The 17727-nt window shown below is 41.6% G+C and overlaps 1 protein-coding gene across 1 annotated transcript in view; it reads left to right on the top strand.

Moving 5' to 3' along the window:
- The window catches only part of LOC109039570 (eukaryotic translation initiation factor 4 gamma 3), a 138280-nt gene that overhangs the window by 36107 nt on the left and 84446 nt on the right, over positions 1-17727 (top strand). The gene's annotated exons all lie outside the window — the stretch shown is intronic.

Below are 17727 nucleotides of genomic sequence, written 5' to 3' on the forward strand. Positions count from 1 at the left end.
TTGAGGCTGTGTTTACATGTTGAACCAATCGATATGTATACAATTTCATGTGTTTGATGTATCGAACACGATCTATACTCCCAACGCTGATGTAGCTGTTGCTGATGAATCTAATGACCTCAATACTGAGTATCGGAATGTCGTCTGCTGACGTCTGGACCCCTGGACGCGACGCGCTAGGCTCTTGACGTCAACGATCCAGGCTCTGGTGCAGGATTGCCGCAAGGTTCGGAAAATTACTTCTTTCCTCGAACGAATAAAAGCAACGATATTCATCCAGAAAAAAGGAATTAATACACATAGAGAGTTTTCAAGAATAATACAGTTGTTTAAGACTGGGAATGATGTAAGGGCCGTACTTATAGTTGCTCCTTAAACAGCTCTTATCCTGAGGAAACCCCCTTATGATATCAGTATGATAAAAAAATATTTTAGAGGTCCTTCACGACCTTGATTTAGTGGCAAGTTGAAAGTTGGCAGTACGATTTTTCCTTCACTTGAATGTATGTAAAACAATCGATTTTTAGTGAGGCAACTTGCCTCACCTATAATCGCTATTTTTAATGGATTTAAATGGAGGAAAACCCGTGCTGCCAACTTGAAAAATCGCCATTTCCTTGCCTTGATTATACCTTGATTACAACATACCTCGGTTATGAAAATTTGGAGATCCGCGTTCATTCAGAGCTGCAGAACGGCTGTAAAAATGAAACCAATACATTTTCTCTGAATAGAGAATTTGCATGTGTCCCAAATTTGATGAATTTCGTTTTTAGGTGCAAACTAATGAGTGAACTGAGTAAGAGGATACTCTTGATTCATAAATTGAACAATTATTGGAATAGATATGACAAAATGATCTAATCTGCTAAAATACATGTATTTAAATGGGAAATGCCGCCAGATGACGTCACTGGGCGGTGCATTTTCTTACTTTTATATATATTTTTGTACTATTTCCCATATCAGAAAAAAATTGGAAAAAATACCATGAGATCAGCTCTTTCAGCACTTTTAGATGAAACAATAAAAAAATGTGCATACAAATTCTCCATTCCTATGAAAGTCGAAAACGATCCGTGTTAAGGAAGAGTAAACCCTGGGGTTTAAAGAAGGATCCACCGCTTTAAAATCAGGGACTGAAGCGTTGCGAGAATTTTAGAGACCATGGTCGTGCGGTAGAACCGCAGCTCCGAAGTGTGGATTTAAATGCGAGCTTGTGAAAACTCTAACGATTTTTCCGCGGCAGGAAAGCGGTCGGCGCTGGGACTTGGGCCTCCGTTTCCAACGTCTCCATTCGCTAATCGATTATCCACGGAGATCCTTGCGTGGTATTCGTGGAATCGGCGCTGGGCCCAGGCGCCAATTGGACGTTTTTGAATCGAAACTAACTATCTCCATTGTGGAATGGGCCCCGTCGTGCAGGCGTTCTTACGGGTTTCGGCATCCGGTCCTCGGTGGACATAGTTCCTTTTGATCGAAGGAAGTCCAATTTTCGATCGCTCGGGTCGCCGCCCGTAGCTTCTCTGTCGAGGAGTTGTACTACGGTGCTACGGAAAACCGCCTTATAAACATTCGGGGGTTGTCAAATTTCTCCCCTTAAAATATGTATTTCAAGTAATGTGTCCAAGCCATTGATAAAAACGGAAATTACCTGGGACTGGTACTGAAAATTGGGAGTACCCTCCATGGAAACAGAAATTGGTAGGGGTCAAGACCTATCTTTGGCCGTTTTTCAATGAAGAGAATTCAGCATCGTCCGAAGGCTCTTACGAGGTTCTTCTTCAGCACAGCGGTGTATTGGATAATAACAAGTAAGAAAGTGGGTCTTCTCACTGGGTTCTATCTAGCCCCCTCGTTCTGAGAAACCCGCAGACCGGCAAGGGGGCCCGGGTCCCCGAATTTTGGAGCGAGAGCGCAATAATGCCAAATATCGCGCTTTTTTTGACGCAGAAAGCGCTATCTAAGTCACGCTCCGGTGTTTCGTCAAATCAAACAAAACGAGGTTCATACGATGAACCTCTCGATTCCAGTGAACTCGTTTTTATCACAGTCATCGTCACCGTACGCTCCAGGGCGCCAGAATGAGGGGACTATATAAAGAATTACGAAAAAGAGGTGAAAAAAAACTGATGAGAAATTGCAAATATCGCATTTAACGGGGAGCATGATCGTGAATAGTGCAAGCCAATCAAAATCATAGTCATACCGCTGCATGTTTCGACGGAACCCATGAGCAATCGTAATTTCAAGTTTTTCGGCCTTAAATTACAGTATACCTATCCTAAATAGCCTGTGGATTTTTCCTTCAGTTATGAAAAAAACTAGAGAGTCAAGAAAAATGACGCGGAGCCTCAGTTTTGCTTTTGTGGCGCTCTCAGCGCTGCGCTGGCCAGGGTAGTGAGGTCGAGTCGTCGTCGCAGTGTGACGCGCCTTCAATTCGAGCAAGCGGCAATGTGGGCGTCGCATGTGGTCGAATAGTTATCTCGTAGCGCCTTCCGCAAGTTAAGTCAAATATCAATGACTGCACGCAAAAAGCGTATTTATCTTCGATTGAAACGTTGCGCAACTCCACTCATGTTTCATTTTAATCGATTGCTTAAATAGCTGCACACTGATTTTCACAAAAGTTTCTCAGAATTTTCCTGAATAATGACCAATATATTCACGGCAAATTTCAAAGCGATAATTTGATCCATCCGTTCTTTTCTTTAATTTTTTTTTTTTTTAAAGATGCAAAAATTAAACGTGGTCCGAGTTTCTGGAACGTTGCAACGATACATATCTTACAACCTATGATACAAACGAAAAGTGAGTCAACAATTGTGACGCGTCCAGAAATGATGTGTGATTTTGTTGGTATATATTCGTTCAAAAATAAAAGAATGTTTGTAGGTTACATCAAGAACAGTACCTGGAAGCCTTTTAAAAACATTGATTTAAAATTGAACATGAATTATGTTGTGCCACGTTGTAATCGGAGATAAATTCGCTTCTTTTCGCGTGGAGCCATCGGCATCTGAGTAAATTCACGGCAGGCGTAACGATACAACTATACAACCACGGGTGTGAGCATATTGCCGCTCCGCTGGATTGAAGGCGCGTCAAACTGCGAGGATGTCTTGACCGCGCTACCCTTACCCTGACCGGCGCGACGCGACGCTGAAATCTCCGCAAAACTAGGACTACGTGCCATTATTCTTGACTCTCTGTAACAAAATTAAGTAATTTAAGGGAAAACAATTACCTCAATTGCTAAGATTTAGAAACTGGAGCCTTGTTAAATTTTTTTCAGGAAAGGAAAGAAAATTGAAAAGTGATCGGATAAAACTATGGCGTCTTTTTCTATGATTTTATTTACAATCATTTCGGAAAATTCCCAAAAACTTTTCAGAAAGAATGTGTATACCTGCATTCGAACTTACTGCTCGCGAAAAATTCACAATCAGCGAAGGCCTAATGAAGCATTGAAATCGATCCACGTACTTTCCAGTCAAGTATAACTAGAGATGGTTTTCACCTGCTGTCTTCCTATTCAAATACAAGGTACATTTGATTTTTCTCAAAAGTAGTTAGCACTTGGGAACATTTCAAATTTTCCTCTAGCAAAATATACCGAAATTCCTTGAGTGCTTGATTTGACTCGAGTAAGACCCCGGTTTTTCTGTTGTTCGAAAGTGCGAATTGATGTCGACAGAATTCGTTATTTTTTAACTCATTTTGGAAAGTCCCAATGCATTCATCGTATTCTACGTAGCATCTTGTTAATATACACTATGGTTATTAATTTTGTACCCTGTTGGGTGGTTAATCACCACTCTATGAGCTTTGATTGAACCGATAAGCGACGCTTGAATTCATTAGAAAATCTCGTTCTTGCTAGAAAATATTGGAAGTTTCTTGAAACCACGACAAATTTCTCAAGGGGGAGGGGGGTTATCCAGTCATCGGGGGGGGGGGGGGGGGGCGGATTCCCTTTCTAGGCTTCGATTCGTCTTGAGCACAATACGAAACGGTCCTTGCAGGGTTTCTGTCAGCAGGTTCTTGAGAGCACATGTGTTACTGACCAAACTTGGCGTGATAGTGTGATAATTCCAAATAGAACGAAAATGAACCGCTCACAGCAGCCGCGTTTACGGCGTCTGCCTCCGAACTCCACGCTGTCACGCCTCAGCCTTGGGTGCCGAATGCATGTGGCTTGCCCCCCCCCCCCCCCCCCCTTCCCACAACTCTACTTGCCCTAGTGGCATTACATTTCGTGCCCCGCTTTAATTTTCTACGTTGTCACCCAAAGATGTACGTCAAATTCAGGTGTTTTTTTAAAGGAGCCTTTGGTGTTTGGCATTCCACGAAACAGAAATCGGTTGTTTTAATTTTAAACTTCTGAGCGGGAACCGAAGGAGGCGTACAGAAAGCTCCAAAACGCCGACCGTTCGCCGCATCCAACGGTTTTGCCTCGCTATCGCACTTCCGACTTACCTCATGACCAGCAAGCCGATTATGAACGATCGAATTCTGATCGATTTGAGGAGCTTCTGACAGATTTTAAGGCCTATCGATTTTCGATCGATTTCCGATCGATTTCCAAAAAAAAAAAATGGCTTCCAAGTGGAAGCGCCGTTTTTTGGACAACAGATCCAATAAATAAGAAAAGAATCAAGAAAATGAAGAAAGAATTACAATGAAAAGTGTACAAAAGATGATTTGTAGTCCGTCAAATTAAATATTCGCGGTAATATTCAAAATATTTGAAAGCGCGCGCGATGAACGGTTGATTCGGAAAGGTTTGTTTATGTACTGCTCATCCCTGCATTCTCTCTTAGTCTCTTGGTGAATGAGTGTTTTCTTGTCAGTTATTTTACTTTTTGAAGATATTATCGAACTAATTAGATCATTACAATACTTCCATTATAAGGCAGTCAATTTGGATCACATTCTATCCTTTGGAGAAATGGTTAGCAAACCGCAAAGTGGTGTGTGTGACGGATCTACGAGATGTTGGTTCGCTCTCTGAATACCGATCAAAGCTATTCAATGGTGATACACGAGGTCCTTATTCACATTTAGTCATTAATATTTCATCCGTAATTTGTAGTGTAATCCCTAGCAAGTGCGTGCTCTAATTTTCGAAAACTAGTTCGTGCCGGATACTGAGTGATCATCATAGACATCGCCACTTATGATAACCTTCTTCGGGTAGCTTCCAAATCATTTATCATCTGTGATTTCATTAGTAATTATATCTCACATCCTCAGGTACCATGTGTCAAAGATTTTATAATATCACTTCTCCATTTAAGGAATTCACTTCCAAATTCCTCTGGTTGCGCATAACATCACAACTGTAATTCATCGGATCATTGGTTGCGATTAGGTTAGCGTAGCTAACCAGTACTAGCGTATTGGTCCAACAGTGCAAAAACACATGTAGTATTAAAATACCATAAACTATTTGAGAAGAAAGTTTTACCATTCCTTACTGATTAAATGAATCGTCATTGATTTTCATCTTTGTCCCTAAGAGTTTCCATGATGGGCCCGAGTGATGATTGACAATGAACCCATAGGAGAGCCTTATAGAGAAATATCTACATGACTGCATGCCTAACCAGAGGTTTATTTATCTTGATATGCTGCCCCTTTATGGATTGATTTATCAAGCAATAATAACTGTGCAATCATGAGGGGGCTCTGAGAGTCCTGATAGTTACTAAAGTCCAGGATAATCAGCTTTTAACAAGCTCAACTAGTCCAATCTCACAGCAGCAAGCGGTCAGTTTATCCTCAGTTGTTCTCAGTTATGTGTTCAACTCAAAATGTTTTAAAACACTTGCTAGCCAGAGCAGCAAGTCACCATGGACTTCACCAATTCTAAATAGCTGTGTCACTCAGAATTATGGCTTCCGCTTGTTCTATCGTACATTTTAAGGATTTGCGGAGACTATAACTTGATTGTAAACAGCCATTAATTCCACCAAGTTTCATCAACTCCCTTTTCATCACTTGAATCTACTAGAATGTCGCAAAGAGCAACAAAATTTTCTGTAAGTACCTATCTAGCTGTAGTTTTATACGTTTCATACAATTTTTATTTTGAACCTTGGACATCTCCATAACCATCCATGCACAGTGAACTCAATTTTCAAATGATACATCTCATTTCAGCACTGTTTGCTAGGTTTAACAATTCTGTCTTCAAGAGATCTCATATTTTAAATCTTAATAGTGGTGTCAAAATAATCTTTACTCTTCCATTCAGTTTTATGCTGCATGCAAATTTTTCTTTGTATACCTGCACTTTCATCCCAATTAAAATATCTAAGTCGGTGTTTCAGTTACAAATTTTTATGCGCCTTTTCCTGTTTCTTTGTGTAAAGTTCTTATTCTCTCAGATTCATTTCCCTAGATACCGCAGTCTTGCTGGGTATGTATTTTTACATGTTAGAGCTGAGGCGGTTGAAATCAAGAACATTTCCCATCATATTTTTCCCCTCTTAAAAGCAAATCATGAAAAATCTCCGTGTTGCTTTCTACTCAACAGCCCATTGTTTCAGTAGAGCCAGCCTCAATGAAGCTAAAATCCTTCTCATATTATACTCTTCGGGGTTCTTCTTTCCCCTATAATATTTGTGCAAACTTCCTTCATAGTCTTGCGAAAAAATAAGTGGCAAATTAATTAATTCTTAAGTGTAAGTAGTTGAAATCAGAATTTAAAATTCTTTATTGGATAGTGAGCAGGCCAAAGTTCAAACTGCTGTCATGGAGAAATCTTCTCTGTTCTTATGGGGCTCATAGACAATTTATCGTTAGATGGAAGTAGGTATATGTTGTTTTAAAATTATTTCTTAACTTATTTAACTTCATTCACAATTTTACATATTTTGTATGCTCCATTTTAGAAATTTTTAAATTTTATCACGGCAATTTAATTATGAATTTTAAATTTTATCACGGTAATATCGTTAGATGGAAGTATATGTTGTTTTAAAATTATTTCTTAACTTATTTAACTTCATTCACAATTTTACATATTTTGTATGCTCCATTTTAGAAATTTTTAAATTTTATCACGGCAATTTAATTATGAATTTTAAATTTTATCACGGTAATATCCTCAATATTCTTCTCTCCTCAATTCGTATTCGCTCCTCTATCTCTTCATTTACAACATCTTCGTAGTTCTCAATGACTAGCACGAGATTCGCCATCTTTAAAACTATCCCGTGAAGCGTGACCCAAATCGATGGAAAACTCGGTTTTTCACGAAATCGATGGAAATCCAAATCGATGGGTCCGGACCCATCGATTTGGATTTCCATCGATTTCGGGATTCTGATCGATTTAGGGCCGTATTTCTGCATTTTTGCATCGATTTGTGTCCTATCGATTTGACCGGCCCATAAGCGCAATGCTTTTCTAAATCGATAGCGTCCCCAAATCGATCAGAATTTCCGTCTGAATTCGATCGTTCATAATCGGCTGCAGATGTCCAGTTTTATGGCAAAACGTTCCATTTTATGGCAAAACGTTCCATTTTATGGCAGCTCCGTCTCATTTTTAAGGATTTTGGAAATTATTGCAAAAATAAGGCAATTTATGCAAAAACTAAGTCCAGTACTTGCTTTACTAACGATGGGTCGAAAAACAATTGTAATAAGAAATCACTCTACACTGGAAAAATAAGTCGCTTGGATCTAGAGTCCAGACTCTAAAAAACATTGACAAGAAAAAACACTCTTGATTCAATCGAACTTTTGCTTGAATCAAATGAGTATCCGCTTAAATCAAGAGGCTTGGCTCTTCGATTCAAGGAAAAATCTGATTGAATCAAGAGTACTTTTTCTTGTCAATGTTTTTAAGAATCTGGACTCTAGATCCAAGCGACTTTTTTTTCCAGTGTACATAATTTGAATTCATAGGTTGGCTGCCCTTTTGAGCCCTAAAAGCGAGACAACCTAAGAGCTCCATGGCCTAACCTTAAAATTCCGCACTCACCCTGTAAGTAGGTACTCTACTATCATAGAGTACCTAGAGTCGTAATGTAAGTGGGTGAGCTAGCGCACTTTTAAGCATTCCAGTCCGAATTCCGAGACTCCCGTGTGACGCCGGGTCACTTTTTCGATACACGGGTACCGGCGCATCCGATGTAAACAAAAAGATAAGAATCACCACGTATTCCACACTGCACATTTTGGATCGAATATGTATTCGAAAAAGTGAGCCCGAACTCAGAGACACACCGGGCTCGGAACTCGTCAATGCAAACATGCGCCAGCTCTCACCATTTACTTTACGACTCTATGTACTCTATGTCTACTATCGAGGTATCCAGGTCTCGATCTAGTGGAGGAAAATTTTAGGAACGAGAAATTGCGAGCGAGGCCGGCGCTGGTCCCGCCGACGTCGACGGGCGGAAGGGGGCGAGGGTGGGCGTAGGCATGGCGGATCGGCGGAGAGAAAATCCGCAAGAGAGGCAGCGAACCATTTAAGAAGACCTTCGGGTTTTTTTTTATTCCATTTTCTCTCTGGTGCAATGCCTCCTCGCGCTGCCACTCGGACGGACGGCGGTGTCGTCAAGGTCATCGGTCGCTTTCCAACAAGCTCGCCCGACGTCGTTGCCGGTTGAAACCCAGCGACCTGGCGTGCTTTGCGATAGATCGATTGATCTGCCACTTAAACCTATGGAAAAGGATCGATTAACAGGGTGTTACCTCGGTAATCGATTCTTCACTATAGCTTCAAGCGGGGAAATATCGATCATTCGCCACTGTTGGAAACCGAACGTAAAGTAACGAGAGGCGGACTAAACCACCCTCCCTCCCCCCCCCCTCCTAGCGGGGGAGGTCCCGAGTGAAGATCAAAGTTTCCCAGAGAAGTAAAGCGCCACAGATGGGCCCAAGAAAGTTTGTGGCACCTCTTCGAAATGCGTGTGTGCGAGTTCGTCTGTCGAAGTTTCCCGGGAAAGTTAATTTTAGCAGGGATTCGCGGGAAAAATCCCATTTCCGGGAGTTTCTGCTCGGATCCCTTTCCGGCGGTCTGGACTATCTTCCGGGAATATCAGGAAATTTGCGGTATCCTAGAGAAGTCAGGGAACTTAAAGAGTAGCGCGTCGGCTCCGTAACTTCAGCACTGTGCAATTCGAGACAGAGCGAAGAACTTCGGCTTGCTTTTTCCGTGATTTAAATCTCAGAAGTGGAGATTTTGTCCGAAGGCAAGCGTATGTCTGCGATTTTTCTTTCTTAAAACATTGAGGTGTCTTCGTTTTTGTTTCCAGCGTGTGTAAAAGGCTGGAAAAGCGGGCATTGTTCGGAATTTCATCAGGTCAGAGGAATTAGGGAAAAGTATGGTCATTTCATGAAAAATAGTGAAAATTTGAAATTCCGAACTTGGTAATCTAAAAAACATAACGCAGTCGCACATCAAACCAGTATCACCGGTCGCTGTGGCTCCTGCAGTGAAAATTACGTCAAAAAGTTTCCATTTTTAGTCCTGCGCGTGTAAATTACCGATATCAAAATTCAGGGAATTTTGATTATCTCGGTCAGGGCATTTTTTTCTGCCAAGTCTATGGACACCCTGCTGTTTTTCTTCAAAAATTTTGGTATCCTAAGTTTCTGGCCGACGCGACTTGTGACAACGACGACACGTTGAACGGTCGTAAAATTTTCATTTCGTCATTATCGAGTCTGCCAAACATATCACCGTGGTTGCCGGTCAGTTGTGAAGTTTCGAGTTCGTCTGACGATTTTTTTGTCGGAACGGGACGAAAACATTCGAAAGCAGTGCAAAAAGAGGGAAAGAGAGATTAAAGTAGACGTCAATGACCTCCGCCCGCTTCAGAGCGAGTTCATAAGTTTAATTCCGACTGTCGATTCACAATATTTTTTTTTCGTCCCGGCGAAAAATCGCCTTCGTTTTGGCAACTGCATCCATCGCGTGGCTCCCGTGCTTTTATTTAACTCCCCGCGTTGTCGAATCAGACTGATTTTATATCCTAAAATGAATTTTGTAGAGCTGAGTTGAATCGAGAAGAACTCAGTGTTGACACTGTCAGGGAATCTTAAAAAGTCAGGGAAAATGACGAAAATGTCAGGGAAAAATCGGTAAATCGCCCCTCTTTGCTTTCTCGAGTGAGTTTGACGTTTTAAACGACAAATTTTGCCTGAAAACTATCTCTAACAATGTCTTTTTAAAAATTTGGCATTTGTTCAATTATCAGGGAATCTCAACAAAATGTGTCAGGGAAATGTCAGGGAATTTAATTTTCCAGATTCTATGACAACCCTGTTAATTCTCTTAATCGCCATGCTTGACAACAGTGCAAATTTGCTAGTTTTCATGTAGATATATGATACGCGTGAACGTGATGTTTGGTTTTGGTGCCAGCCACAGACGGATCGTGATGGTGGAAAATTTTTCTCCTTTCGTTGCCAATTAGTAAATTTTCGAGAAATCAAATAAAGAGAAGCTATGTTGTCCTCCTCTTGCTTTCTACTCAGGCGCGGAAATACCTCTTTCTCGACTAGTAATTTGCTGAAATAAAGTGCGTTTGGTGGCTTACCTGGTCGTACATCACCGTATACCTCTTTTTGTCACGGCACACAGTGGAAGGAGACATTAGGTGAAGTCGATATGATCAGTGGCGAAGCATGAATGATCGAATCGAACTTTCCCATTTGAAGCTATTGTATAGAATCGATCTAGTTTGGTGTTCGTTGCGAACGCCCTGTTTATCGATCCTTTTCCATAGGTTTAAATGGCAAATCAATCGATATCATCGCAAAGGACGCCATGTTACTGCACATGATGTGGAAACTTTAAAAGCTTCCATCTTCCCTAAAACGAGACGTAAGAATTTAAAAGTTGTTCCATCGAATAATTATTCAAAAGTTTTTCTTTCCTGTGCACACCGTCCAATCGTGATTGGTTCTATCCTATTCGTGATGAACCTAACTTTAATCACTAAAATGTTTCCGGAAATTTTGCTTCAATCGAGCGTGAAAAAATTGTGAGCACCCGTTGACATCTTATAATCTCGCAATCGTTCTCTTTTTTGAATTCTGAAATATTCAGTCCCTCCCAGTCGACTGTTTGCCCTCCAAATGTTTCATCCTAGGGGGTGCAGAATCTTCCAAGGCTTCCTCATTTTCACGCGCTCGCCAGCCAGCCGGTGTTCTACATTATTCTCATCAATTTCCACAAAATTTCCCACCAATCTATGAAAAAAACACGTTTTTCTTCTATTTTCCTTTGATTTTCGACTCTTGGCCCCTCAAAATGTTCTCCCCCTCCACATTTTTGGGGCTTCTCCACATTTTCACGCGTCGGCCCGGACGCGTGATGGGGCATTTTCTACACCCCTGGGAATACCGTGTTTACCCCTAGAGACCTAGAGATTGACGTAGAAGGGGATTCGAAGTTGCCGGAAAGACTTAGATTGCATCCCGCGCGCGGAGCCCGTGTAAATAAACAAAGAGTCACGAACGGCGTCCTTGCGGGTGACCCTGAGACGGGAGGGCGGGGAAGGGGGTACTTCACAAATACGCGCCGTTTAATTAAATCCCAACCAAAGTTTCATCGCGTCGTCGTCGTCGCTTACATCAGTGATTTCCAGAATGTTGAGCACAGGTTTTCCGAGGAAAAATTTCTCTGAAGAGAAATGAACGACATAAATTGATGATTATCTCGGTACTGCACGCCGGCTGTTTGCGGCCAAGGTCGGTTCAAAGAAGCACGGCAAGTGGCAATTTTGACTTGATCTCGGACAAACCCATCCTGAGGGTCTATTCGTGTAAATTCCCGAAATTCAAGATCATCAGAAACATCGGAGCCAAGTATAGAACGTAACATTATTCCTTTGTCCAGAAAATAGAGTGGAATAAAATTATGGCGAACGGCTCATTTGCTCCATGTGTCTGTAGGTACTTAAAATTATTTCTGTTCAGTGTAATTCGGAAGTTTGGTCACACCAACTGTGATCATTCAGCTTAACGCCCGGCTCATTCGGTTTAAGTCGCCAATTTCCTTCTCTTCTCTCCTTTTCACCCTTCTACCAGAAACATTGTGTGCTATTTACGCTATTTTGTCGTCGAAGTGAATCCGTCGCTCCTCTGGCGTAAAGGCGTATCTAAATTTTTGTGTGAGCCCCGGAAAGTCTGGTTTTACATGTGAAACAGGGTTCATTTGGAAATTGATATACGCCCTTACGTCAAAGGGACGACGATTTGCCGGGCTAAACTTCCCAGCGTTCAGTCCCAATTCGGCCGAAGAGTCATGTGCTACATTCAATTTGTTCTTCTTGAAAATTTTACACCCGAGTTGGGAACCCCTATCAAAACTCAGTCTTTCTCACCGTCTAACTCTGCCGTGCTTGGGAAGAACGCCGTATGAACGTTCGAGAGTCGCCAAATTTCCCTTGATAAACCATGTATGTTTGACGAAATTTAAGCATACTTTTTATTGAAATTCTCAGATATTTTTGATCAAATTTCGTTTAAAATTGTCAGAAAATTTTTGGGGAAAATAATTTACAATTTTCCAGTAAATTCGGTGTTTCTCGAAGTAAATTCGGCAACGTCTGAAGGCTCATACGATGGGGCCCATGTGGAATCAAGAACCAAGGTGAAAGGCCTGCGATCCGTTTCTTCAACTCGGTTGTGGGGATTTTTTCCCCCCGGTCCTCGTATATTTTGGCCCCTCCTCGATTCGTTTCATAGAGAGCGTTTTGCAGACAGCGCAGATTGCTCGACCTTCCTCTGGCGGCAAAGCTCATGTCCGAGTGCATTTGGCATTCCCCTCACTTGACAGGATTCCCTCTCTAAGCACCCTGTAATTAGACCCCTCTGTATTCGTTTCAGATTGTAATTAATGTGCGATTCTCTTTGTTTGTTTCAGATCGTGAGTACATGATTTCACTATGTTCGCCTCTTCACAGAGGGTCGTAAGTTAATTTAATTTCGTTTGGCGCATGGAAGCTCTTTCTTTCTCTGCTTCCGTTGCACTCGGAAGGTGAAACTGTTACACAGTTCCGAATAATAATATTCTGTTCCCTCATTGAGGAGAGATTAATTGAGTCAACTTTGACTTTATTTCAAGTGTTCTCTTTTGACCCTTAATGATTCTAATGTACTCAAAAATCACTCTATTTTGGATTTTAATTACTTTAATCATCCTCTAAGTTGGAGCCTCGATGGACTGAATCCACGGGTCAACTATTGCAGCCTGCACTGGTAAAAAAAACCTCTTGGTTCAAGAGTGCAGTTTCTTGTCGCCGGATTTAAGAGTCTGGACTCTTGTTTTAATGCAAAATCCCTTGAATCAATGCAAAATTCGCTTGAAACAAGAGTTCAAGACTCTTAAATCCGGCGACAAGAAACTGCACTCTTAAGTCAATGCAATGCGGCATTGGTCCAAGAGGTTTTTTTTACCGGTGTGATTGTTGGAATTTATGTCAGAACCACAAGAATCGAAAATCGATATATTACACGGTGCAGATGAAGCTGTCTTGTTTTAACTCGCCGACATAGCCAGTTAAAGTTTTAACAATCAGGCTGCTGGCTCGACTCATCTTCAATATGGGAATAGAATATTAATATTTTCAACAGTGTGTGACACTTCGAGGATTTAGTTCATGTTCGATCTAATCGCCATTTTTATTTTGAAAAAAGATCACTAGGCATAAAAGCATCCGAAGACATTCTTCACAAGACTATCATGCAGAACACGCTGAAATGATAAAGAAATTCTGAAAGTAACTTTCAAAATAGAATATTACCATTTCATTTATATTATTCAATTTCATTCACCATTGTACTCAATATCAGCCCATCAAACCGAGGAATTCCTCTATGATTGTATGGTAATTAAAAACAAAAATCGTGCACGACGCGGAACCGTAGGAAATAAGAAACCTTGCGACTCTGAAATCTTCAGCAGTTTGGTTCGGAAAATACCGTGTTCAATTCGGCATTGTTAGGCGAAAACGAACCCATTTTTCTAACTGAGGGGACTTGCTCATCGGAAAAGCACAGGAGAACTTCTTTGAATTAAATGTTAGTAAGAATATTTTCGAAACACGATTCCGTGGTGCACTCATTGCGAGTACAAGTGACCTACATTCGTCAACGCAAGTGGCTAGACACATAACGCAGGTAGCGCACAACACGGTTGTCGTAAGGGAAAGAGCCGTATCAACATCTATAGGCGGTGCTTGTAGATTTCTTCTGATAAAATGAGAATTTCCTTAAAAACTTCCTATTTTTTTCTCTTAGAATTTACCACGCATAATTTCATCTTTATAAAATGAGGGAGCTTTTCCTCACAAGTCGCGTAGGTAAAAATTAAAGTTTTTCTTTCTTTTTTTATGCTATTTCTTAAATTAACTCATTTCCCAATATTTGATTGCTATTACGGCGTTTTTCCTTGGCAGCGGCCCGATTATTGAAACTATGTCAGCCCGATACGACAAGACATAGTCCTATCTTAACCATGCAATATCGTCACCTTCCAGGCAAAGTATCACAAACGCCATGCGACGTTTAAAAATTTCCGCCGCCATTATATTTTTTTACAGAGAAATTGTTCAATGAAGCTGTCCGAAAATTACACCGAATTTTCTTTGTGCTGCCGATAAAATTTAGTGAAATTTTCGAACAGATTCAACCAACAATTTCTCAGTAAAAAAATAAAATGGCAGCGGAAATTTTTAAACGTCGCATGGCGCTTGTGATACTTTGCCTGGAAGGTGACGATATATCGCAATTCGATGTCGTATCGGGCTGCTTTAAACTTTCAATAATCGGCCCGCAGGGCAGACTAGGCTTTTGTGACTTTACCTACCGCGATGTGCCGTCAGCGCAGCGTATTCTTTCCCCTCCTGAGGTCCGTCGGAACGGACAGCACACACAGCGTGTGGCAACAAGGTGAGCTTATGCTCGTCTCCGCATGTACTTGACACATTTTTTTCCCGACGCGGCGTAGCGCAGCGCGCAGCGTGCAGTCGGGAAAGACCTCGGAAATGACGTCACTAAATGAAAATGGTATCGTAAGCGCCACCCCCGCCCCTTCCCCCCCCCCCCCCCACGACGCCTTCCCGCCCCACCGCCCCGCCACTGGAGTCCGACCGGTGCATTCGTCGGCAGGGCAGGTAACCGTGCGCCGTGTGCGCGGAGAAAGCACAGCGAACGGGTCGATTGTCGAATCGTTATCGAACGACCTTGATCGATTGATTCCTATTTTAGCAACGCTAATTATCGATCTACGTTATTCGATACAAGATTAACAATCGATAAAAGTAGAGCACCTATTTAGGGAGAGTACGGACGTGTCGGTAATTTTGAGGTTATGTCGCGGAGCTTCTAGAGCCCAAAAAGACAGTAAACACTCAAGTGATTCATTGTCACTATTGTGCGATGCTAAGTACAAACGCCGTATGAGCATTCCAATGTTGCCAAATTTCCTCCCAGAAAATGTTAATTTTTGAAGAACGTTTACGAATATTTTTCCTTGCAACTTTCAGATTTTTTAGATCGGATTACGAACAAAATCCTCCTAAAAATCGGAAGAGAAATATTCACTAATTTTCCTGAAAATTCGTGATTTGTCGAAGGAACTTTGGCAATGCCTGATGGATCATACGACGTTTTTATTTAGCATGACAGTATTGTTACGACCCGTCATTTGTAAAGCACGTATTTGACTCAGTTTTTGCTTAAAATTACTCATTATTGCGGAAGAACGCTCATTTAAGAACATTCTCAGCCCTCTTCGATTGATTTTTGAATCTGAAGATCGGCAGTGACATTTTTTGTGTTCGCGAGTTGGCCGCCCTTTTGGGCCCGAAGAGCTCCGTATTTCTGCAAGTCCGTTCTCTGCCTACATAGGTACTCAAGATATTCGAATATAACACGAGTAATGAGTATATTAAAACTTATATATTCGAGGAAATAACATAAATATCTTGCATTTGGGGGAACCCGCTGAGTTCCAAATGTGGAGCCTCCTAGGGCACCGGGGGATATTAATTGGAAGGGAAGGAGCCGCTTTAGGTGTCGCCCTGTCGCATCCGCTGGCGAGGCGTGGGAGGGCATCTTACGATGCTCCTTATCACGTTCACCTTTGCCCGGATTTGAAAGCACGATGGCCAGCGTGTCAATTCCAAGTTGCCAGTTCAGGACGCATTGATAGAGAATAGAGTTTGGAAGGGTATAGAGGTTTCTAAATCACGATTCATCTACCACGAAAGAGAAATAATACAAATAAGTCAGAGTGGTCTCTTAAAAAAGTGCCGGATTGCCAGATCGTGTCCATCCGCGCTTGTACTTCCTGGGTTACGCGAGAAACGAAAGAAATGCACATGCAATATTTGGATATTTCATTGGAACATTTTTCTATGGCGAAAAATTTTGCGAAATATTTCAACGAAATTACTCACTTTTCTTAAGTTTATTGCGCTTCCAAACCCCTCATTCTTCTGCCGTGCTATGGAAAAACGCCATATAAACATTCGAGAGTTGCCCAAATTCCCGTGATAAAACATGTATTTTTGACGACATCCATGCATATTTTTCCCTTGAAATTTCAGATATTTTAGATTCAATTGCCTGACAAAATTTCGGGGGAAAATATTCGCAATTTTCCCTGTAAATTCGGTTTTTATCGAAAGAAACTTGGCAACGTCAGAAGGCTCATACGGCGTTCTTCCTTATCACGGTAGTCCTCCCCTCGTGCTTGGCTGCGCTTTAGTGTTTTGCCTCCCTGCAGAACATTCGGCATTTTGGCTTCACTTACAACTTTCTTATGATTGGTTGAAAGTTTTGAGACGGTGCTCTGAAGAACCAATTTCTTAGAAAATATCAACGAGTTGAAATTAGTCAAGAAGATTATGGCCAGGCAACTTCGTTAGTTTTACTGCCCTTCCTGAAGAAACATGCGTTATCGTGTGTGCATAAGTAGGTGCTACATTGTAGAACATCATCCTTTTGAACCTTGACCAATGTCTCGTCGATCTTATCAGCACAAAGCTTTACGCTTCAATTCCGAGTTCCTGAAAATTTATGGCGTGAACGTAACATTTACAGTTTTTGGAGGGAGAAGGGAGAGGGGATGATGTCGGTTGGCCCTTTTGGACCGCGGCACAATTGGCACATGCATAAGAAAGGACCGACCTATATTTTGAGAAGACAACTTAATCAAGAGCAGTTTTGATCTGGTATATTTTCTCCTATCAACAATTCCAAGTCGAGAGAGAATTCTTTCTTCTAGTTCCTTTCGGACAAACATAGGCCAAATTCAAATGCTCTCTCTGCAGGGCCGGATTTACATACTTGCCGCCCATGGGCCGCCTGTTTTTTTGCCGCCCCCTCTCATTCGTTTTGAAACATCGATACAAACCATCAAGTGAACGTGCCGGAGGAGGAGGGGTGCATAAGACGCGTTTACTCGTGTTGGGCACATTTTTTGTGAAAGCCCTGTCAACACTAGCAAAAGTTCACAGAACTTTGCGCGAAAATTAAGTTCCGTAAAAATATCTCTGTGTGGAGGAGGCCTTTCATTTTTAAGAAAAGAACGAAAAAATTATGAAAGAATAAACATGAATGTGGTTTAATGATTTTAATTTCCGCCACCGCGCCAACCGCACTGTGTTTGGCGCAATGCGTGAAGTATTCCTGCAGTCTTGTAGGCGCTATGCGTTTCACGCCGACCGCTGCTGACCGCACTGATTTTGAC

Source organism: Bemisia tabaci, chromosome 2 (assembly GCF_918797505.1).
Source record: "Bemisia tabaci chromosome 2, PGI_BMITA_v3".
Lineage (NCBI taxonomy): Eukaryota > Metazoa > Arthropoda > Insecta > Hemiptera > Aleyrodidae > Bemisia > Bemisia tabaci.